The 25,990-nt window shown below is 37.5% G+C and overlaps 1 protein-coding gene and 1 long non-coding RNA gene across 25 annotated transcripts in view; one reads left to right on the top strand and one right to left on the bottom strand.

The window, feature by feature from the left end:
* Window positions 1–25,990, bottom strand: part of DTNA (dystrobrevin alpha) — a 217,264-nt gene that overhangs the window by 158,766 nt on the left and 32,508 nt on the right. For 3 of the 24 annotated variants that reach the window (XM_058677185.1, XM_058677186.1, XM_058677184.1), the window contains exon 2: window positions 1,269–1,398. The exons of the other annotated variants lie outside the window; for them this stretch is intronic. The gene's annotated coding sequence lies outside the window, so the exon portion shown is untranslated. The remainder of the gene's footprint in view (window positions 1–1,268; window positions 1,399–25,990) is intronic. 24 annotated transcript variants of the gene reach the window in all.
* LOC131482561 (uncharacterized) overlaps window positions 1–25,990 on the top strand; it is a 29,221-nt gene that overhangs the window by 1,383 nt on the left and 1,848 nt on the right. Inside the window, exon 2 of the long non-coding RNA XR_009247104.1 lies at window positions 10,541–10,678. This is a non-coding gene — a long non-coding RNA (uncharacterized LOC131482561). The remainder of the gene's footprint in view (window positions 1–10,540; window positions 10,679–25,990) is intronic.

The raw sequence follows: 25,990 nt of genomic DNA on the forward strand, positions 1-25,990 counted from the left end.
GAGAAGAAGTGGGTTCAAGCCTCAGTGTCACGGTGAAAGAGAGACATGGGAAAAGCAGGATCGAGGAGGGAAGGCAGCCTCTTGGGTGCTGCTCGCAGTGGAACAAACTGAGCAGGAACAGAGCAAGAATGCACCTGAGGGGACACCCACACCCAGGTGGGCACCTTTAGTCAGTGGACTTCTTCATTTTACTACACTCAGCAATTGATTGATATTTTTTGAAGGACACTAAGGTTAGCTTTTGGGAACTACAACTAATAAATATCTTGAAAATAAAAGAAATTGATTTTTAATGCTATGTACAATCTCAAACCAAATTTATATGCTTTGATGAGGACAGAATTATTCACCTTCATTCTGACCTAAACTACAAAGCAAGCACCCTGTCTTTTACATTAGACTCCTGCCGCGGTCAATGCTTTGTTGGTTGTACTGCTTTATTCACAATTGCAAACACAGATATTTTCTGGTCTACTTGTTCAAAATAGATAGGAAAATCACAGGACTTAGGAGGAAGTGGAAAGCTTGACAATTTGCTCAATGACTCCAACTCAATTTCTCCATTCCTATTTACTCATTGAAAAAATAATAGCATATTTTAGATTAATATAAAGCACAAATTTACAGACTCTGGTCTTTGTAACATATAAGGGTAATTATAGTATGTAATGTAAGATTTATTTATCCATTTAATAGTAAAATAAAACAAAGTTTAATGTGCATGTGACTAGATATATGTAGCAGTTTAAAAATTTAGGGCATGTGACCTTAACCATGTTTTATCTCTTAATTTAAGCAAGATAAAATTCTCCTAGTAGCCATAATGTGAAATATTGTTATCTCATACATAGAGTTGGTGATGATTAAACCATCACTAAAATTGTCAATTTTTCTTTTACTTTACGTCACTAAGACACAGTCTTATCCCATGCTGGCTTATAACTTTGAAACTAAATGTATTTTCTCTGTTAAAAAACGGGATAGTCTTAGGAACAGAACCAAGTGTTACAGCATTTGCTTAATAGAAGCCAGACAGGGAATTCAGGGCCATCTATATCTTACATAAATCATAAGCTCAGACAGTTTTGGATAATAAAAAGTACAAATGAGTGATAGAGCAACTTACTCTTTCACTATCTGATAACTCCAGTAAAACAGGGAAAGGCTTTGATAATGCATAATATTTTCTTGTCATACAAAAGAAGCAAACACTTTAGGGATATGAAGTTTGATGTAAATTTTGAATTACTTTGTTAAAAAAAACTCACCTAAAATTAAATGAAGAAACAGCATGAACTTTCCAGAACCATCTATTTTCTTTTCTTTAAAAATAGCAGTTGATTACGGCATTTAAAGGCCTCCAAAGTACTTCATTCAGGAGCTGTAGATCCTATTTATCTGCAAAGAGAAAATAAATTTTATTTACCTGAGCAATCTATATTTACACATTAGCTAGGGAATATATATTTTAACACAAAGTTAGAATTGGAAGATTAGAAAAATGGTATTTTAAAATATAAATACCCCTCATGTGCTATTGTAAATATTAATTATTAATTAAGTCAATAAGTAATTAGAAAGAGAGAGAGAGCACGCGCGCGAGTGGGAGCTTGGAACTTCGTCCAGGGCTCCCACTTGAACACTTGAGCATCATCTGTAGTCTTCCTGGGTACCCATTAGCATGAACCAGAACCGGAAGCAGAACTAGGATTCAAACACGGGCACCCCAGTGAGGTCTCAGCTGCTGCATCCAATACCCACTCCCCTCATACATTATGAATGACTTATAATACCTAACTCAGAAACTTGCTTTTCATTCACTATGTGAAACATTTATATTAAGAGACGTTTATGATAGAAATCCCTTTACAGTTGAGGATAGTGGACCCAAGAGGATGAAGCATCTGATATGAAGTTGAATGATTATATAACGTTTTGCCTTCTGAAAGCATACACAGGTAACTGATAGAAAGAAGCTCTAGTCTGCTGTCCTGGATACCTGAGATTCCCTATCCGCCTTGCCTGGCAGTGACCCCCTATATAACCTCCATCTCTTACCAGTTAGTCTCCTTCAACACCCTTCTCTTTTGCCTCCTCTTCCCTCACACTGGCACCACCCAGGCTGGAGGTGACTATGTTAGGTGTTACATGGCTTAAAGCAGCAGAAAGTTGAAGGTCAGAAAATCATATGTTTTTTTTTTTAAAGATTTATTCATTTTATTACAGCCAGATATACACAGAGGAGGAGAGACAGAGAGGAAGATCTTCCGTCCGATGATTCACTCCCCAAGTGAGCCGCAACGGGCCGATGCGCGCCGATCCAAAGCCTCTTCCGGGTCTCCCACGCGGGTGCAGGGTCCCAATGCATTGGGCCGTCCTCAACTGCTTTCCCAGGCCACAAGCAGGGAGCTGGATGGGAAGTGGAGCTGCCGGGATTAGAACCGGCGCCCATATGGGATCCCGGGGCATTCAAGGCGAGGACTTTAGCCGCTAGGCCACGCCGCCGGGCCCCAGAAAATCATATGTTAAGGTGAGTAAAAAGAGCATTGAAAGGCAGAGCTGGGAGAGGGAAAGGGGCCAAAGAGGAGGAGAAAATGTAGGTGGAATGAGAGGGCACTGAGAGGGTGTGGGAGGGAGACGGCGGGGAGCGAGATCACCCATCTGTTGGCTGCAGTGCTCTGAGCTGGACCATACTAAAGGCAGGAGCCTGAGCTGCTTTCAGATCTCCCATATGGCTGCAGAGGCCCAAGGCCTTGGGCTGTCATCTGCTGCATCCCCAAGCGCATTAACAGGGAGATGGCCTGAACATATAGCAGCAAAAAATAGAAACTGGCTCCCATAGGGAATGTTGGCAATACAAGTGGCAGCTTTACTTGCCTAGCTACATACAGCATTGGCATCAAAGATGTATACCCCACCAACTCAATCGTTTGACTTCTGTGTCTCAGTATATCTGTCAAATTGGTCAAAAAAAAAGAGAATAACATTGAATTTTGACAGTTAAAAAATGTCAGATTAGTCCAACTTAGTCTTAAACACATTTAAAATTAAACACATGAAGCTATATCATATTCTACTTGAGTCACCCTGGTTATGATGTGATCATCAATATCTTGCTAATATTTTATGCTCATTTGTGAGAAGTTCATAGAGTACTTCTAAGACATTTATGATACAATGTTATCTGGTGTAACAGTGGATGATTTCCACCATCATGTAAAGAATAACTACAACTAGAAAGATGGGAAGAGGAGCACATTTAGAAAAGTACTTTAGGGGTGTGTTATCAGTTATAAGAGTGAACAAGAACAGGGATGGGAAGCAGAGTGCTGTGCTGCTCACACACACCCTGAATTTTTCTGAACCACATGGAATTCTTATTGATTTAGACATTATTCTTCTCTCATATGCATGGAAACGTAGCCACAAAAAATTGCTTTTGTGAAGTGGCTTGTATGCAAATATAGCAGTTACTTGGACACATTTTCAACTAATCATTTTGGTATGGAAATAAAACTTATCTTGTTTTTATTGTTGGCTTTGAAATGTACAGCCCTTTTTGTCTTTATGTGTATCATACAGGTATATGTCTCTTAGATGATACTGTTCCTGGAAATCAGAGTGATGGAAGCACTTCACTCTGATCTGGTGCTGCAGTTTGACCTTGACTGATGACTAAATGCCAGCGTCCTAGCAGCCACCACAGGGTTACTCAGATTCGGGCTTACTACTTTCATGACTCTGGAAAGATAAGTGCTTTCTATAAAAATTAAGAGAAATGATATATTATTGAATTTAATATCAGTAAATTGTTCTGCTACTTTGGGATTTTTAATAAAAAAACACTATCCACTACATTTATGAAGATCAAATAGAGCTTATGCTTATCAATATTTGCTTTACTACAAATTAGAACTTAGACATTTTAAATTTTTTAAATAAATATTTCTACTTGAAAATTTGAAATTTCATCATTTTTTTAGTTGTTTTTCTTTATTTAAATAACAAGCTCACTTTATTCACCTTCAAGAACATATGTGCCAAATATTCAAGTCTGAATAATCCGGGTTTGTCAGTTGTTCTTTCAAGTAAACATGTTGTTCAAAGAAAGAGCTGGTAGTTCCGCTTGCACTCCTAACAACTGACTTGGAGACAATTACTACACCTCATATTTGTTAAAAAATACTTTATGCATACTTTCACGTTCTTACCTTGAATACTGAAAACATGCATATCAGGCTCTTAACATCTAATGTCATTGGATTGGTTTGCTTTTTACAGTAAGTGTAAGGAGTGATGATGATGGTTAGTGGTTTGTGCCTCTGCCTTGATTTGTGGCAAGGTTGCTGCAGTTTCATCCAGCACTAATGTAAGCCAGCAGTGAAAATGCCCACATAATGAAGAGATAATATGGTAGAATTATTATCAACATATGTTTTGACCTCAAAGACTCCCTAACAGTGTCTTAGTGACTTCATTTTTAGAACCATCGTCCTAGAAGGAATGAACTATTGGAAAGTCACTGAGTGCAGCTGCAGGATCAGACGGAACCACCAGTAAATATCACCTTGCTACTGGAAAAATCTCCATCTGATATCGGACAAGTTGCTAACCATTCATTTCAAGCTTCATTGTCCATTCTTTAAAAATAGAATTGTAACTGGTATTACACAGTACCTGACTATTACACAGTACCTGACTAACATCAGTATTAGTACCACTAATATTGATGTCACTGCTTCTTTTTGAGACCAAAAAGCCATGATTGGAGGAAATCAGAAACTCAGCTGTTCTGGAATTTTTTTATCCTAACCAAACTCAAATTTAAGTTCTGCTTTTCTGTGGGGGTATAAACTACATGCAGACAAGTTTTTTTTTTCTTCTTACTGTTTGTCGAGTACAAAGATTGATAGTCTGTCCTTTATAGGTTGTTTTCGCAAATCTTTGTGTAGTCCATCATGAGAAATATTAAAACGGTTAAAATGGTTAAAACTAGTGGCAATGAGAGATGGTATTTTAGCAGCTCTCAGGGTCTATCCAATCCCAGATCCACACTAAGTTTGGTAAGAAACTATTTCTAAAGATTTGCCTGTAATCACAAAGCTAGATCACAAGGAGTCCCAGGGACCCCTTTGGCTTAATGCCTAGATCAAATACTTCAAGCAGTATCTTTCCTGCAACATCTACTCCTTCTCTCAACTCAATCTCCAGATTTTATCGTGTGTTTGTGTGTGTGTGTGTGTGTGTGTGAGAGAGAGAGAGAGAGAGAGAGAGAGAGAAGAAAATGCAATTCAAGCAGACAGACTCAAGAATAAAAGGGCAAGAAGCTATTTGTCCAATAAAGGATAAGGAGTGTGTGTGACACATGTGTGCAGTGGACTATCAGAAGCAATGGTTTGGAGAGTCTGTGCGTGAACTGCAGGATATTTTAAGTTCATGGAAGTGCCCAGTTGATCTAAAATGAGAGAACCAGCTGATTATGCATCTCAGAGACCTCAGCACACTTTTATCCTAAAGCATATTTTACCCAATGAATATTATTTGCTGTTTCAGATAGACTTTCTTTTATTTTCTTTGACATGTATTAGAGGTTTACCTGATTCTTTTTTCTTTTTGCTTCTTTTGATATAAAACTTTGTATACACCCCCCACCACCAAACCCATCTAACTCATAACAAGTTGCTGTATTGGAAAAAAATAATAAAGGATGATAGCAATGCAGTAGAAATGAAGCCATGTGTTTTGTGTAAAGACCGAAGTTTCCTCTGTATGTGCCACAGAGAGGCACAGAACCAACTTGGCTATGACTACTATGAAGTTCCTATTTTTGAAGTCCCTCTTTTGAAGTTTAAAAAAATCTGAAATCCAAATTTTTTAGATGGAATCCTTGGATTTATAAACGTTGCCTCAAATTGGTGTAAACAAATAAAGCACACTGGTAGGGTTTGGAGTTACTACATTTTGTTTTTTCCAAATCTTTAATTTCTCTCCCTGTTATCGCGGATCTTTAAACTCTACTCATTTCCAGCACCGCTTCTCTCTTGGTATGGAATTGGAAACAGGTGATGGAGGGGAGCCTCTGCCTCCCCCTTGTGGTTAGAACATGCTAAAACAACTGACTGAGTGCTCATTTGTCTCCCGAAAGCTTTCATCTATGTGAAATCTGATGAATTTTCATCTCACAAAACCAGCAACACTGGCCTTGGCTATTATATGTGAGATGTGAACCACAGGGCAATATTACTGTCCGTGCAGGTTAGGCCATGGGGTGAAAGTTGACAGAGGGGCAACAAATCAGCTGGAATAGGGACTTGGATGACGCAGGAGGTCTAGAGATGATCACCAAAAAAGACAAGAATCTAAAACTTCTTTCTCTGATGGAGTTTAGATCAGCAGTGCATGCGGCTGACTGGAAAGCTGATATTGAGTCTTGTGTGTAGAGATGAGCACACCACAAACGATCAACTTAAGTACCAACTAGAGCACTCTAGCAGTTACCGTTAATTTGATCCATGTTTAAGTATTTAGTAGTTTCATAGTCATCATTAATTAATTGAGAACATCTTACACCCTTTGTGCACTTGTGAGAAGTTTTTCAGAGTGTGGAATGGGAAAAATGTTTCAATGTAGAAAAAGTAAATTGCATTTTAGGCAACTCAGTCACACAGAGCTAACACAGGATCCTGAGAAAGTTAAACAGATCTCATGACAGTTCTGTTTCGTCTAGATGTCTGTGTTGTTTGACACTGTTCCCAAATGTGTGTCTGTAGCTCCCATGTCGACTCCTAAGATAGCTGCCTCTTTATATTCTTTTCTTTGCTGTTGTGTCCTTGCTTGCTTTGTCACACTCAGATAATTTACTGGACAGCAATACAGCTGTCTTTAAAACGTCATACTTCATCATACTTTTGTTTTGAAAACAGGTTTTGAGTTGAGAAGATGTCAACAAAAGTAACCAAAAGAATGTGGGTGCTGTTACAAGGTCAGCTTTTCAGAAGCTGCAGGCAGCCATCGCTGGCATTGGGTCAAGCTGTCACCGCAGGCAGCAGGGCCATTCATGGGCAGTGAGTCAGCAGCTCTGACGGCACTAAATACGGCAACCAGTTAATGCACAAGATAACTCACATGAATGCCCTTTCAGAAGGCCTGGGAGGGGAGAGAACATATTTCATCTTTCAGGATTATTTTAAAGGAAATTTGGATAGGTCATCAAAGCTAATATACAAATTCCTCTGTGTGTGTGTGTGTTAGAATTAAGATTAAAATATTAATACATATGGATTTTTTTTTTCTGTAAAAGACTATACTCAGACTGAGAGCCAAAATATCAGATGTTGGTCATTTCAAAGAGCATATTGTACTGCTATGAAAGACATGTTGCACACGCAGACTCTCCAATGCAGGATTCACTGGGCACACATGAGTACTGAGCACTTCAAACGTGGCTAGTCCAAACTGAGGTGTGCTGGATGTGTAAAATATACACTTCACTTCATAGATGCAGTACAGGGGCTGGCAGTAGGACATAGCAAGCAAAACTGCCCCCTCCAGTGCTGGCATCCCATCTCTCAGTGCTAGATCATGCTGGAATGCTCCACTTTGAATTCAGTCCCCGGCTAACGTTCCTGGGAAGTCAGTGGAGGATGGTCTAAGTGACTGGGCCTCTACCAGCCATGCAGCAAGCTCAAGTGCAGTCAAGCTCTAGGCCTCTCCTGACTTTGGCCTGGGATGACGGTATTTCAGGAAATGAATCATTGGATGAATCTTTCTTTTTATCATTGTAACTCTTCCCTTCAAATAAATAAATAAATCTTCAAAAAAACCCACCCACAAACCGTAAAGAAAATGCAATATAGTTCATAAGTAACATTTAATTTTGATTACGTGATGAATTGATATTTGACTAACTGGGCTAATTACTTACATGAATTTCACATGTGCTTTAGTTATGTAGCGTATGTTCTGCTCCTGTTGGACAGTGCTGTTTTTTTTTTTTAAATTGATATCACCTATTTCCAGTAAAACACACACAGCCATTTGTATGTGAGAAAAAGATAAGAGGGGAGGCATGGTTAACAGTATTTAAAAAAAAAAACACAGGCTTGAGAAATCATTCAATGTGCTGATTCAGAGATGGCCATTCTCTAAGCAAAACAATGGGACAAGAGAGCCCATGGCCCTGGAAGACATTCTACCCTGATTGCCAGTAGGCCTTGGCTCTAGGCCCGGGGTGAAAGGACATTTGTTCTCGTTCATTTAGTCCTGGCCACTTTACTAAGTAGGGAAGGATACTGCCAAAGGTACTGAGAAATGCCCCTCTGCTCATGGGTTCCCCTTCTTGAATAACAAAATGGGCTCTGTAAGAGGAATCGGTGTAGCTCCCTGAAGTTTACAGCTCTGTTAGACTTGGATACGTCAAGGATGACCTGACTTTGATAGTCAAAGACTTTATCATAACACAATGGGTTAAATCTTGACTTATTGAACATTTGGTAATAACTACCACCTGCTGGCATAGACGTGGGGAGATAGGTACCCTCCTTCATTGTTGGTGGGAGCGTAGGCTGGTATAACCACTATGGAAGTCAAGATGGAGAGTGCTAAGAGAACTGAGAATTGATCTGCCATATGGCCCAGCTATCCCACTTCTGGGAATATAGCCAAAGGAAATGAAGTCTGTACATGAGAAAGGGGTTTGTAATCCTATATTCACAACAGCACAATCTACATTAGTGAAGACATGGAAACAACCCAGATGCCCGTCAAAAGAGGAGTAGAGAAACTGGTATATCTACTCAATGTAATACTACTTAGCCATTAAAAAGAATAAGATTATTCAATTTGCAACTAAATGTTCCTAACTAGAGATCATTATGCTCAATGAAATAAGTCAATCTCAAAAGGACAAATACCATATGTTCTTTCTGATATAAGGCAACCTTCATGCAAAGTAAAAGCTCAATAGGGGTTTTGATATTTTGTTTTTATTTTCATTTATTCAAAAAGGCTTTTTTCTTATCAATTTTCTTACTCATAGGTCACACATAGCACCGTTTGCTTCAAGAAGGTTTTTTCTTTTTCTTTTTAATTTCTTCAGTGACACATTGATCATTAAGTAGCATGTTATTTAACTCTATGTTGTTGCTAATTTTCTGTTTTTTTTTTCTTCCTGGTTGTTGATTTTGTTTTGTGGCTTTTCATTTAAAGGGGTTATAATAACTGTGCAATAGAGACTAGCATATCGAGATGTGAAGATACAATAGAGTATGCATTTCCACTTCCATAGCAAAGATGGACTCCCAATGACCTTTTGACTGTATCTTCACAATAGGATGTTGGACTGTCTGGCACTGTGCATACCTACAATGTCAGGATACACTTAAAGAGCTCAATGAGGGACTTATGACTGTTTATGAAGGACTATACCATTGTAATAATATTGGAGAAATCAGTGGTGGGGGACAAGTTGTGGAGGGGGCAAGGGAAATCCCAGAGCCTATAGAACTGTATCATCAAATTATAAAAACAAACAAAACAAACAAAAACAAATAAGCTGAAGTCTGGACATTGATTTGGTTATTTAAATCAAACCATGTAAAGTGCTAGTGATTTGCCTGAAGTGTGTTTTTGTGATTTGAGTAGGATTTGTGCTTGATCCTAGGGTTATGACTCATGTTGAGAGGTTCTCTACAGTCTTTCCTCTGCATCTTGCTGCATGCTCCATCCTTTTTAGTTTCAGTCTTTGAGCTACTTGTATCAATCAACTTTTGCTCTATTGCTAATAGTCAACATCTACTTGGAAGTTTTGGAGTCCCAAAGTAGAACAGATACCAGTATGGGACTCCAATGACACCCAACCTTTACCCTTCCATTTCTTTAATGCATTTTAACTTTATTGATTTGGTTGAGAACAACTTGAAAAAGTTGGGCAGATTTCATTACTGGCCACGAGGCCATTCTGAATAATTGTAAAAAGATATATTCTTACAATAAAATTCTAGCATGTCTGTCTCCTGAACTATTTAGAAAAAAAGGGTGACATGTACCATATTTTTTTCCAGTTAGCTATGCAATATCTCCCTACCATCCCAAACAAGTAACCACATTTGGGCTTTTAAATTCAGAAATTTTAGACAGATCTCCCTTTGGCAAATCATTTTTCCTTAAAATAACTTAAAAATTCTTGCTTCTCTAAAAGGAGAGTGATCTATGTGAAATTTAATATATTCTTTTAAAGTTTTGGAAATAATATAAAGAAAAATTAACAGGTTAATATTTTGATGATTTTCATGGTTTTGCTTTCTCATTACACACACTGAATATAACAATATGATATGTGCATGAGGTACGAGAAATAGACAAACGATAGCTATAACTTATTAGGGCAATTATGTTTAACTCTTTTAGTTTGGACAAGGGAAGAAAGCTGAAAGATTTATATTGCATTTCACCTTTTAAAAAATTATTCAAGAGGCACAGAGACAGCCAGAAATACAGACAGAGACAAAACAAAGTCCCCATCTGTTGGTTTCCTATGCAGATGCCAGAAACTGCCAACCCAGCCCAGGTCTCCCATTAGACGGCAAAGATATAACTACTCGAACCATCACCTGCAACCTCCCAGGCTCTGCCTTAGCAGGAAGTTGGAATTGGAAGTAGAGCTGAAACTTGAGCCCAGGTAATGATTGGATGTGCGTATCTGAACTGGCGTCTCAACCGTAAAGGCCAAACACCTGCCTAAGATTTTACCTTTGGGCAAGGTTTTTTTTTAAATGTAGATTACTAATAAATGTTTCTGAACAACAACAACAAAATACGCCACATTTGGAAAGTAAATAAAAAGCAAGAAAAATTTTAACAAACCAGGACAAACCTTTAGTGTTATGAACTTTACATCAACTAATTCCAGTGATGGTTGGGGTTAAAATTATGTTGAATAAGACTATGAAAATATGTAGAGATTACGTAGAATACACTACTGAGTGTATGCCAATAAACTTTCAAGTAATTTGATTATAGTATCTTTAAAAAATATTTTGATATCTGACCATTAGAATTTTGTTAACTAAACAGTGTGCATATCGTTTTTTGAATGTGCATATTCTAAGACTCTATGAATTGTTAATGTTACCCTTTCAGAGAGGCAAAACAAACAGAAAAACCAAACCATTGAAGCCTGTGACATCTGCAGAACGTGGTTTGGGAGACTTGATGGGGTTTGGAAGACTTCAGTGCAAGAGTCAAAAGCAACCTGGATTACACCCTGACTTGGAAGTTCGGAAAGCAAGGGGTCATGGGAGATTGGCAGCTCATCTCAAGCATTTTTAGCACCCTACTACCCTTCAAAAGAAGAAAAATGGCAAAAATTCTCAGACATATAAGATCACAAGAGCCCCTCTATTCTCCTGGGATTCCTGGCAGGACAAAGCGGAGACACTAAGCACATTGTACACAGTATACACTGTTTTAACCAAGATGAGTCACTTATGAATGGCTTATTCCCCTGTTGGGGGATCAATGATTTGTGCTTACTGATTAGTATTGGGCAACACTTTTTAATTTAAAAATGAAATTATGACTGAGATGTCTAATTACATAAGTATGAAAGAACCTATAGCTTTAAATAAAGGACTAATAAACTATGCTGAAATTTGGTAATGGGATAGTCTGTCATGTAATGGGATTCTACAGTTCTCAGAATATCTTCCAGAAAGACAAAGTCCAGTCATATAATTATATTCCTTCATTAGAAGCAGGAGAAGTAGCTGGTGATTAAATGCCACTGTGTGTGCAATTCTATTTATCCAAATGTATACTCATGCATGTAAGCATAAATTTCCCTTTTTTCATTTAAAAGACTAGAATGTGAAATTTAATGAGTTTAGGGGCTGGCACGTTGGCTCAACTGACAAATCCTTCATGTCCAGGTTAAGGCATCCCACATGGGCACAGGTTTGTGTCCCAACTGCTGTACTGCCAACCCAGCTCCCTATGTGACCTGGGAAGGCAGTGGAGGATGTCCTTGGGCCATCCTGCTGGAAGAAGCAACTGACTTTTGACTTTGGATCGGCTCAGCTCCAGCCATTGTGGCTATTTGGGGAGTGCACCAAAGGATGAAAGAAATTTCTCTCTGTTTTTCCTTCTCTCTGTAAATCTGCCTTCTCAACAAAAATAAACAAATCTTTAAAAAAGAAATATAGTAAGTTTGAGAAAAAATGAAACAAAGAGTTTCTTTTTATATGTAATTACTGATGTCCTTCAAAGAATCTGTCTACATGTCAAAACTAGGTTGACTGGAAAAAAATGGACATTCCACAATTCCAATAAGTTATATTATGCTCCAATACAGGATTTTCTGCATGAAATATTTGAGTAATCCATATTTCCATATAGTGATTTACTATTACTAAAGCTATGTACAGATGACACTTTTAGACATGAACACTTAAGTAATTTATATGATGAACAGTGTTAAAAATGAACAAATTGGTAGATAAACTGGCAAAACCCTTAACAGTCAGCTTATCTAAGAAATTTTTTCTTACTTAAAAATAACAAATAATGATCAACACAAAGTACTTAGTTATGCCTTTATCCACTGTTGCTTTACTAGCAATAGTTAGACTAGTAGGGTTCTGAGCATCTTAAGGAAGAGAATGGAGGTAGTAGGGCAGAACAAAGGAGTCCATCCTGGTAGACTGAAATCATCTGTATTATACTTGATGTTATGTTGGTGCTAATGTTGCCCTTGTTCAAGAAAGGGTAAGCCAGGTTATTTACAGTAAGTGACCTTGAGTGGGTGGTGATAGAGTGGGAAGGTCACCTCTTGAACTTCAGTCTCTTTCCTAGCTGAATAACAATATGCCCTATATTGTCTATATGAAATATAGTTCTGGGAAAATTACATCTATTAGTAATAAAATTATCTAATATTATTGCTACTTTTAAAGAATTTTGGGACATTATATGGTAAATTTTCTAAATGCACATATAGTGGAACGTGGGGGATTATTCTACAGGGAGAATAAATTCCAAAAATCTCCATTTAAGTTCAGAACATGATGTTTGCTCTGAGAATGTACCAAAGAGATTTGCTTTCACAATTAAGCTTTGTTCCAGCAAGTACTAAAGGCACGATACAAGCTCTGAGCACATGCTGCAAATTGTGGGAGTACAGCCCAGTGACCAAGAGCGTGGACTTCCACCTGCTACTTATTTTCTGTAAAGGTGTTTATCTGTCTTCACTATGAGGATAATAACAGTTATTGTCTAGAATAATCTTGAGTTCTGATTCAGGTAATGAACATGTTATACCTACCAAATTGCCACTCACTAACTGGTAGTTGCTCCAGGATTAAATTACCAAGTGGGTGAAGTACAGGTAGTAACCATACAGAAACGGGTAATACAGAGAAATTTATAAAAGTGCAAATCTTCTCCCTGCCAAACAGCAACAGCTTCATCATATCAGCTATTTCACTGAACACTTGAACACTCACAGACAAGAAAATTGAGTGAGGTGAACAGGTGAATCACTGGGAACCACTTAAGCCTAGAATTAAATCCATGGCTCCTTATGGAGTCATTGCCTTTTCAAGGCTTTGTTGCAGCAAGTACTCTGAATGTTGGGGCTTTAGCAGATTTTTTGAAATGGCCCGTAAAAGTCCTTAAAGCCGTCTGTGTAGTTTCAAATAAAGCTCCAACAGCACAAACAAGCATGGGTTGATAACAGCAAGCTAAAGTATCTGAAGACATATATTGAATCTCCAGTTGAAGACTGCCTGATATTTCAGCATGAATTTCTTGGTAGTATTTCCAAAAGGTTATTAGTGTTAGGGTCAGTGTCTTTCTATGCAAATAACAAGCAGTACACTAAAGAGAATCAAGTTTCAACTACTGCATTAATTGTGGAAACCACCAGGATTCAACAGTCAATCATAGCACCTGCCAGAAATGAGATTGGTGTGTGTATGCAATGTAGACATAATCACTAAAAATATTAGCTTGTAAATCCAGGCAGGGAACTGTGAGGTTAGCAATCAACAGGTGAAGGTCCATGAATTAAAAATTGTCCATGATAATGACAAACAGAAAGCACAAGCAGATACAAAGAGCTCATACAGCAGGGTTGATACAATTGCAAGTTCTTTAGAGATGTGCTCTGGTTTGCATGTGGTTTGTCTATCAAGTCATTTTAAAATTTGGTTGGCAATGCAATGGTGTTAGGAAGTGGGGCCTTCTAGAGAGATTGGTATTTTTCTCAAGAGAATGAACTATTTTTCCAAGAACTTGATTAGTTAATTGATTAGTTCTTGTATGAGCTTTCATACTACTAGAAGTGGGTGAACTATTGCAAAAATTGGGGCTACTTTTCGCCTCCACAAGAGCCTGCTTGTTCTGTTACTTTCCGGTATGTGTTGAAGATGTACAAAATTCTCTCCAGAAGCTAACAATATGCCAGTACCATACTCTTGGACTTCCTTTTTCATAAGCAAAAGCAAACTTCTTTGGTTTATACATTACATGTTCCCAGGTTTTCTGTTATAGCAATAGAAAATGAGCTAAGACCATCTATAAAGTGTACTATTCACTGGGTAGATTTTCATGGCAATCATGGAATCTTTTAAACAAGAATAATCATCCAGAGAAGTTGTCCTAGAATCAAGTTTAATCACTTGGAAGCAAATAATTTAAATGCTCTGTTTAGTCATTAGAAAGTACCAAAAAAAAAAAAAAAAACCCAGGGAAATGCCATGCAGTAACAGAAAATGTTTGTCTATTTATATATGTGTTTTAAACATTGCAATATTTAGACTAATGGAAAGTTATTAGTTATGGAAACATAGTGACGCGCTGGATGAGGATGGAGTCCTTTAGAACACTGTTTTCAGATTTGTGCAAGTACTCAGCTATCAGTGGACGGCAGGAGCCACAGCAGAGGCACAATTAGGATATTAGAATTTCAGAGGATGAAAAAACTAAAGATAGCATAGCATGCCTTTGGAACACCTAGGAGTCTTCATAGGTGCCATTTAAATTAGTGCAAAAGTAGCATTAAATGTCTATTTATGTGTATGCTTAATAAATATTTGTAAAGTAAATCAATGAGAAAGATATTGGAGGGATGATAAGTCACAATGACTGGCACATGACAGTTACTCAGCAAGCATTTTTGGGATTGAATTGTAGCATTGAGGAGGATATTTAAGCCAAGCAAAGAGACAAACTCCAGGGCATACAGCAACAATAAGAAGGGGTATGTAGGGAAATAACAGGAAAGGTGGAAAGGGCCAAATATACAGAAGCCAGCTGGATGGTACTGGAAGGATGAAATAAAACTATTGGTAATTTCAGAGAAACTGAAGAATGAAGTCCAAATGCCTGGACATGAATCTCAAGGCTGAGATCCTCACATCCCTGACCTTTTCTGTTATTTCTCTCTCATTCATGTTAATCCCTTAATACACAACAATTTATCTAGTATGTTTCCCACTTTTGTCTTTCCCCTACCTCTTAGCCTGGCTAACTCCTATTCATCTTCATATTTAGTTTCCATTTCACTTCTTCCAAGAAGCCTTCCTGATCTCCTGAACCAGCTTAGCGTCTTTCCTTCATGTATTTCCATTGGTTCTCTACTTCTTACTATACCTTACAGGCATTCTGTTTCTGCTGTTTGTGTTCCGTGTTTATGGTGGGCCCACTGAATGCAGAGACTCTGCCAGTGTCATTAGTTGTATCCCCAGTACCAAGCTCAGGGCCTAGATTGTTCATGAAATAAATATTTTGTAAGAAGGAAGGAAATAAGGTCACCACTGAATGTTAGGAACATTGGTCAGACTAACGCATGTTCTGCATTATTGAATTAGGAAACCCTAGGGTTACAAAATAAAAGCTGCTGGCACACGATGTGGTGATTGAGATATTATTAAATTAAATTAAATAATAAGAACTGTAACCATTTGTTGAGTGGTCACCATGCCACTGTGCTAAGTATTTCCCAAGCATATTGCCATTTAATCCCTGTGTTGATCTTATTAGAATGATAGTGATGATGGAATAAAAAATGCAAATATATATAAATGAAATCTAGCCACCTCATAAGATCACTGTGTCAATACGTTAAATTCCACTTGTAGTTCTGGTTGCTATAGCTCATATTATATGTATGAAGTATAAAAGGAGAATAGGTAGTAATAGTATAAATAAATGATTTTAAAATGGTGTGCTTTGTAAAATCTGTAACACTTTGTATGATATGGAAAAGAAAACAACAGATTTAACATGAGAAATCTATTGTACTTTCAAGTAGTATTTTTAAAGTTCACACAAGTACATACTAATAACATTAGCAGGGGTAGATTGTAGATAGAAAATAACTTTTAAATATTAAGATGAGCCCTAGAGATACACTAAATCACTATTATTCTTTAGAATTTAGAAGTAAATTCATAATCCAATAAGAATAGCTATATTCTGTGGTAACACTACTCTAATAGAAAAAGCATGATTTTAACAGAACCAAGCATCCAATGTTACTGACATTTCAACAGATATTCCTAAACACCCAATTATAGCAGTTTCGTCTTATGGGTCTAGTATTATTTGTTTAAATGTTAACTGACTGCTGGCAGAGTGACCAATGGTACCATAGATTAAGAAATGGAATTTTTTTTGAGGTAGAAATGTTATATTCAAACCCCAAAGATGATTAATAATGTGTAAAAATGAAGGGATCTGATTGCCATTGCTACTACAAAAAAGACTATTCCGAGGGAAGTAGGACTAGAGCAGGTATGTATAACTAAGGAAAATAGCATGTCCACACAAGCACACACATACATACTTGCACACACATATCATTATTGTCCACTTCCTACACCATTCCCATCTGACTTGCCTAACTGAAGCTTCACCCTAGAGACAGAATGAGAAGTTCATCTCCCTCATGTTCTTTCTTCCCGAAGATCTGATTCTAGTGTTTATGGAATATGTCTAGGTACTTGGAAAGTCAACTATTTTTCTAAAGATTCATTATATTTTTATTTGAAAGGAAGAGTTACAGGGTAGGAAAAGAGAGAATGTTCCATCTTCTGACTCTCTCCCCGAATGGCTGCAATAACTGGAGCTGAGCCAATCTGAAGCCAGAAGCCAGGAGCTTGCTCCAGACTCCCATGTGGGTGCAGGAGCCAAGGACCTGAGTCAGTCGCACTACTTTCCCAGGCCACAAACAGGGAGCTGGATCAGAAGCAGAGCAGCCAAACTATGAACCAGTGTCCATATGGGATGCCAACGCTTTAGGCAAAGGCTTACCTTCCTGGGCCACGTTGCAGACACCAACTTTTTCTCTTCAAATATTTAGCTTTCAGGAAATAAAATTTTGTTTATGTGTGATTTTGCTTTTATTTATGCAAAGCTAATTAAGTACCCATATTTCTCAATGAAGATTTAGGAGCTCCTCTTTTGCTAAAGTGAGAGTAACAGTTTTGGCGTAGGAGAGGTATGCAAATACCTGCAAGAACTAGAAGTAATATCTTGGGCTTTGACAGCAAGTTTATATAATTTTTGTATTATTATCCTACTCCCATATACAAACTAGAGTGAGAACAACTAAGTAAACTCACAAAGCTCACTCAGTTTTCCAGGCATAATTCTCAAGTAAGGTAAAGTGGCTGAAAGAACAGTGAGATGAAATTTATTTTAAAGATAGTTGAAAAAAAAGAATACATGTAAAATTAATCTGAGGTATATATTAAAGATAGAGTACAAGATATCTCAATTGACATGAATTGAAAAAAATTAGTTTATAAATAACAATGAGTTTAGCCGAAATAACCAGATAGTTTTTTTTCCCTTTAACCACACTTCTGTTTTTTTTCCTTTCCAGAGAGCAAGACTCCATCACAATATTGTATTCACCAACTTGTAGCTCAGAATAGTACATTTTGGGTGAAAATTATCAAAATTATTTAAAATTGGGAAAGCATTTAACACATGTAAATGTTATTGCCTGAAAGTTCCAGAAATGAGGTTCTATCTTTGGAATGAGGGAGGGAACCTACAGGAAGTATTTCATTGACTGTAAGCCTAATGCCCCTGCAGTATGTCTGTCAAGCCTTCATAGCATTTTTCCTGGTGGGTACAAGCTTTTTGCAGACATATCAATTCCCAGGATCACGATATTCCTTTGCTTCTATCATCTTGAAAACTGACTGATGAACAGTGAAATTGCCCTCCCAATACCTCTGGGAAATCACCATGATGTGCATTTTCTAGAAGATGAATACAGACAGCAATAGATTTGTAGGCCAAGAATGAACAAGGGTAGGAGGAAGGCAGAATGGAATTCAGGAGCATCACATTTCCAGTGCTCTGTACAGAGCGTTCTTATCTCCAAAGACTTTCTAATAAAGACCTGAGCCAAGAGAGCTAACTCCAGAAGAGTACAGCATGGGCTGCAAGCATAGAATTTCAGCGCTATTAGGATATTTGTATCACGTCCCAAGATAAGGTTTAAAAATTAAATCAGAATCAACAGTTTTACATTATCAAGATATATTAGAGATAGCACAACACTTAGTATACTAGAAAACATTTTTACAGTAAAATATCTAGGCATATTTAAGGATATATTTGTGCACATGCATAACTGTACTATAATGATGTAACTCACCTAATTCACTCCTAGAAAACAACAGGAAACAGAAATACAACATAATATGGACAAGTTTACAAGAATTCCAAGAATCTAGCCTAAATTTAAATGTTTGCTGCCTGGTTGAACTTTGAGCAAATCTTTAAAGTTGGGACAAAGCTTCTAAAAGAAGTAAGCAACACAAACTGTCTTCAAAGATTTACTTTTAGTGGCAGGAGAGTTATTGTAACATTTTCCAAAGAATAATAATGTAACACAGTTATATAATGAGAGAACTTTCCTGCTGCGACTTCCACCTACTCCAATTTGAAATCCCTGTAACTGCTTTGAGTCTACATTCCTTCTAGCCACTGCCCTGGTCCAGCCATTTTTTGGGGTGATTTGCAATAGACTGAGAGCACATCTGCTTCTATTGCTACTCCACTGCAGCCCATTCTTCACAAAAAGCTGAATGCTCTTTTAAGATGAAAATAGAATGATATTACTCTTTCTTTATGTTTTTTGTTTGTTTGTTTGTTTAATTGGCTTCCTATTATGCCTACAGGAAAGAGCAAAGTTGAACATATCATATGACTGGGCAGGGAACAACCCTTGTTGACTTTCCTCATTTCCACTATTAACTCTAAGCCAGTAACACTGGCCTTCTTTCATCTCCTTGGAACATACCAACCACTTTCCAATTTAGATTCTTTGGATATGCTATTTACTTTGCCTGAAAAATTCCATCACTTGTCCCTTTGTTAATTCTATCATCTTTCCAAAGTCACTGTCAGTACTATTTTGTCAAAAAGACCTTTTTTGATCCCCAAACTGATTTAGATTTTTTTCTACTGGTTTCATTCATAGCACTTATTCCTTTCTCTCATACATTTAATGTGCCCTTTCATGCACAGAGGCATGCATTCATTACTGCTGAACACTTCTTAGTTCTAGAGCTAAAGCAGTGTGGTCCAAGCTCTCCAGCAGAACACATTAGACACAAACACTTCAGGTCTGTCTTAAGTTTGTGTGCTTTAGGAGATCAAACAGTACAGAACTGGAAAAAGAAGGTTATAATCTATTAAATTTTGCAAAGTTATTCAGTCAATGAAATTCATCTGAAATATTTGTGATTCTCTTTCTTTCTAGGAACATATGATGTAAGTGTGGCAAACACCACAGGTTGTTCTCTTCCTCCTGACCTACAGCTATACTACATTTTCCAGACTCCTTTGCAGCAGTCACATGATTAAGTTCTAGCCAGTCTAGCCAATGGGATGTGAACCATGGTAGCCACTTCTCAGTCAGCTCTTACAAAGCTTTACTGGTTTAAGAGGTGAACACAGCCATAGTATGAAAGGACCTGGTTCTCTGAATTACTAGAGTGCAGGGGTAGGAGGTCTTTTTATCTTCCAAGAGTCCTTTGGATATTCATAATGTCCTTTGCAGGCCATACACAACTACCAACTTAAAAATTTACCTGCTCTAACGGATAGCTAGAACCATCCTGAAGAACAGGAAGTTAGCAGGGGGAATCACAGTTCCGGACCTCTGGACATACTATAGGGCAGTGGTTATCAAAACAGCGTGGTACTGGCACAAAGATAGAGAGGAAGATCAATGGAGCAGAATAGAAACGCCAGAAGGAAATCCACACAGATACAGCCAAATAATCTTTGACAAAAAGACAAACGACAATCCAAGCAAATGGGAAGGTCTGTTCAATAAATGCTGTTGGGACAACTGGTTAATAGCCTGCAGAAACAAAAAAATAGATCCACATCTCTCACCATACACTAAGATCAGATCTAAATGGATAACAGATCTAAACCTACATCCAGAAACCTTCAAACTTTTGGAAGAAAATGTTGGAAACACACTGAAACACTTAGGGGTAGGCCCTCACTTCCTAAAAAAGACTCCAAATGCAGTAGAAATCGAGACCAAAATAAACAATTGGGACCTCATCAAACTAAGAAGCTTCTGTACAGCTAGAGAAACAATCAACAAAGTAAAAAGGCAACCCACAGAATGGGAGAAGATCTTTGCACACGACATAGGTGATAGAGGGCTGATCTCCAGAATATACAAAGAGCTACAAAACAACCAAAATGTCAAAACAAACAAGCCACTCAAGAAATGGGCACGGGAAATGGGCAAACACTTCACAAAGGAACAAACCCAAATGGCAAATAAACATATGAAAAAATGCTCAAGTTCCCTGGCAATAAGGGAAATCCAAATTAAAACATCAATGAGGTACCACCTAACGCCAGTAAGACTGGCCCACATGAATAAAAGCACCAACGACACTTGTTGGCGAGGTTGCGGGGAAAAGGGATCCCTACTCCACTGCTGGTGGGGCTGCAGGCTGGTACAGCCTCTATGGAAATCAGTATGGAGAATATTCAAACAACTCAAATTCAACATACCGTATGATCCAGCAATAGCACTCCTAGGAATATATCCAGAACAATTGTTTTATGAGAAACCAACATGCACTCCTATGCTCATAGCAGCACAATCAGTAATTGCAAAAACATGGAAGCAACCAAAATGCCCATCAACAGAGGATTGGATAAGAAAGCTATGGTTCATCTACTCCATGGAATACTACTCAGCTATTAAAAAAAACAAAATGCAGTTCTTTGTGGCCAAATGGGCCAAACTGGAAACCATCATGCTAAGGGAAATGAGCCAATCCCAAAAGGTTAAATACCACATGTTTGCCTTAATTTAAGATGATATGATGTTATGTATAACATGTTATGTTTTGAATGTTATATGTTGTGTATAAACTAAATTGAAGTATAGGTGAGGTGATCACAGAAGGTGGCTGGGAACTCGTATTTACTTTCAACATGTTGGTTACTCATTACTATGTCAATTAATTCCATAATGATGTAAATTTTTGCTGATGGTATGATGGAGCTTTCAATTGACTGGGATAATACTCTGCTAGCTCTGTCTTCAGACCAGAGAGGGTATACCTAAGAAGACGTTGAACTTGACTGGACAATAAGATGCTGGACTCTATGTTTGGTGTATGCTTGCAATGGGGGAATCTCAACTGAACTTGAGCTGTGGTTATGCAACAAGGTGGAGGAATCCACCATGGTGGGAGGGTTTGGGCAGGGGTGGGAGAACCCAAGTATCTATGTAACTGTGTCACATAATACAATGTAATTAATGAAGTTAAATAATAATAAAAAAAAAAAATTTACCTGCTCTAAATTTATTCAATTTTAAGTCCTATCTGCAGACCAAATGACTTGGTAGGCCCTGGCATAGAGGAAAGCCATTTGCTAACTAAGACCACCCATCCTAGACTGATAGGGGAAAGAGTGTTTGGGTATTTATTTATTATAATGATAAGTGTTACTTTTCTAGTAATGCTATCATTTAGCCATATTGCCAAAGGGATCGCATGCATTATTAACACATTGAATCTGGCATTTACCAAACACCAGTGTAACTATAACCAAACAAAACTCTTGGGTTCATCTTAATTTCTTATGAATTCTGTAAACATCTTAGGCACAAGCATTATTAAATTCAAAAAGATTTGTCAATGACATTAAATAAATTGAATATATAGCCTATTCTTAAAAATTGTATTGCAAAATTCAGTATGCTTGATGCTATATTGCTTCTAAAATAACAGTATCTAAAATGGCCATATGTTCAATGAAATAGTTTAAAGGTAAAAACAGTGGTTACTGCTGTACAAAATTTACACCATTTGCCTAATAACTGATTTTTGGACCTTATATAAGTATTATCAACTCTAAGCATAAAATACACTTTTCAGCGAAGTGTAAGATATGACAATTACATTATTATTCATTATATGCACTGTATCCTCCTAAATTTAAAACTATCATATTCAAAATGCTTATAACTAAAACCTAAATGTATTTGGTAATTGCAGTAAATAGTGTTTGAGTTTACTATAGATGAATAACTGATACAAATTTAAGTAGTGTGCCAAGTTTTTCACTATAGTTTTCCATCATCTACGGAGTTTGGTTGCATTATTATTTTGGTTATTGTGAAATAATGCATACATTGGCCTTTTAAAAATACTGCTGTCAAAACATTCCTTAAAACACTCAACAGAAAACAAAAAGTAATAAAGTAAATACATATTCAGCAAATGCAGTTAAAATGATCATGTTTTACATAGTTAAAAGCAGATATTGTGGGCCTGGCACCATGGGCCTAGCGCCTAAAGTCCTCGCCTTGAATGCGCCAGGATCCCATATGGGCGCTGGTTCTAAACCTGGCAGCTCCACGTCCCATCCAGCTCCCTGCTTGTGCAATGGGAAAGCAGTCGAGGATGGCCCAAAGCCTTGGGACCCTGCACCCGTGTGGGAGACCTGGAAGAGCTACAGGATCCTGGCTTCGGATTGGCACAGCACCGGCCATTGCGGTCACTTGGAGAGTGAATCATTGGATGGAAGCTCTTCCTTTCTGTCTCTTCTCCTCTCTGTATATCTGACTTTGTAATGAAAATAAGATAAATCTTTTTTTTTTAAAAAGCAGATATTGGAAGAGGCTGAATTATGTGTCTCCACCTCCATTTCTAAACCTCTAGCTTAGATAAACAGAATCAGCCAGCCAAAATGTGCTGAGAGGTAATGCATTGAGATGCCCTGTTTTCAATAATGCTTACATGAAAATGAGTTGAAGAGTAGAATATGATGTAAGCCATCTTCTCAAGCCCACAAAACTGCGATGCATCTGAATTATTCTTTTAGCCTCTCTAACAGCCTGCTCAAAAAGACGTTAGGCAATTCCTTCAGTGCCACAAGCGTCACGCACTAACATCTATTCCTACAAGTAGGTTTTCCAATTCCCATTTTTACCACTCTTGCGATGCATTTTTATTTTGTAGCATGTTTGTTAACTTTGTGTTGATGAAAATTTATTATTTTCACTCTGTTGTGGACTGTGCTCACTGGTTCTGTAAGTTAGGGGATATATAATGGAATTGTAGCAGAGACGGATATGTTCAGATATGGAGACAAAGCGCTGTATGTCTGTATGCATACAGACCAGAGACGGACTCCCAGTGAAAGAACTGAAACTATGCTAACAGTAAGATGATAGACTGACATTGTCCATGCCTAATTTGTCAGGAAACACATCAATAACAGCACAATGGACTTGTGACTGTTCATGAAAGACATCCATTGTAAAATTAGAGGGGAAATCAATGGGGGTATGGGGAGGAGGGCCCTTGGGCCTTGGGAAGGGGCTCAGGCGACCCCAGAGCCTATGGAACCATATTATAAAACAAAATAAAGTTTTTTAAATGTAAAAAAAAAAAAGACATTAGGGGAAACTGAAGGGGCTCCCCATTAGCTCAAACGATATTTATAGAGTGTTCCGGATCAAAGGCCTGGTAGAGAATGCCCTTTCTCTTCCTGGCACCGATGCATTTTCTCTCTGCCCCCATGAGTCTGGTATATACGGACAACATTCACATAACCTGTTCCTTTGTTGAAGTTTATTCTCTACCTTCTTCACACAGAGCTACTTGTAGGCATTTCTACATACAAGGACGTACAGAATAGAGAAGGTTTCAGTGTTGTTAAGATTAATATCCCTTTAACAAAGCCTAATTAATCTTCAATAACCTCCTCCTGTTACAAAGCAGGGGTAGTAACACTCTCAGCCTCTTCCAGTTTCACTTTGTCCACAAACCTGTCACATCTTGTTAACCTTAAGGAGCTCTACTCTAGTGGCTGTATCCAGGTTTCACTAGAGGGGCTAACAGTATAATAAACCTAAGGTCATACCATTCATTTAAATAAGTCCTCTATAGCTTACAGACATCCTCAAAAGTCCTCAAGAATAAGAATATATAGGCTGGAGACTAGCATTGTCAAAATCCCTGTTTCTATGATTCTAAGATGACAAGTCTTACAGTATGTCAAAAAAAAAAAAAAAGCTCTGCCACATATTCGCTTGAAAATTGAGAACAAGATTGTGTTTTTGGCTGAATTGAAAGTGGTCATAATTAACACACTCAATTCATAATCGCATAAATGTGCACTCAGAACTCCTGAGGACCAACAATTTAAAGAATGAATTTGCTAGTTTGCAAATAGATTAAAATTTTAGTATACATTAAAATATGCTTTCAAGTAACAGGAACATTAGAAGGGATGTGATGAACTGTTTAGAATATTATGTCTTTTTATATTTACTGTAATAAAGGATTCATTGTACAAAGCTCTAAACACTCTGGCAAGCTGCTGTAGTAGTAGGAACCACTAATGCCAGATACATTTTATACCCATATTAGGCTGAAGAAAAGATACTGGTTGAGGGGAACTGAAAATTATGGCTTTCTTTTGCTCAAAAATTTTATGTCAGTGATGATGTCCTCATATCATAAAGTGACGCACCAAACTGTGTGCTTTGAGAATATTCTTGATGATTCCAAGTATACAAATGTACAGTGACTAAACTAAGTTTCTAACTCAAAAATAAACAGAAAGTTATGAGATGCTCAAGTGACTACAGATCCTTGGAGAACATTAAAGTTCCTAGGAGGATTTAGGAGATGTTTCAAAGTCTGTCATCTCAGAAACCCTTTGGAAATGATGCTTGGATTTAAACTGGGATCTATGCAAGTTGTTTTATTATCAGCTGTCACATAATTTTATTCTCTGTAGACATTAACTGGTAAACATAACGATTAGGAATAGTCACCAACAACTTTCACAAAAACATATTCGTGTTAATACAGGCAACTCCTACAGACTCCACTAATTATTCAGCCCCCAGGTTCTTTGGCTATCTTTTTTACTTTTCTGAAGTTTCACTTGATTTTCTATGGCTTTTTGCGGACAATTAATAGGATGATGAAAGGATATGCATGGGCTTAGATAAGCGGAAAGAAGGTTGAGACTAATTATCCCAAACAGATTTCACTTCTTTGTGGATTCAAAGCATGTGTGTTGTTCTGATTTCATATAATGTCTTATAGCCATATTAGCCATGATGAGAAATACTTTGGAGAAACCCATTCAGTGCAGAGCTAAAGGCAGATGGGCTGCTTGAAGAACTGCAGTGGTACTCTTGCCATTTGGATTTGGGCTACATACATTTATAGTGTTTACAGGTATATAAAGATGACTTTAAATGATGCACATGGAATTAACAAATTATGTAATTAAGACACAGTCTGATTGCTGTGTATTGTGCAATAATAATTTTATTAAGACTTCTATCTATGAAATGTGGAGTAGAAAACTTGATGGCAGTGTGTTCAAGAGAGCTACTATCATGTGATCTAAAATAAGCTAAGGCCAAAAGGTAGAACAGAGGTCAAATACTTAAGTTCCA

This window comes from Ochotona princeps, chromosome 18 (assembly GCF_030435755.1).
Source record: "Ochotona princeps isolate mOchPri1 chromosome 18, mOchPri1.hap1, whole genome shotgun sequence".
Taxonomy (NCBI): Eukaryota; Metazoa; Chordata; class Mammalia; order Lagomorpha; family Ochotonidae; genus Ochotona; species Ochotona princeps.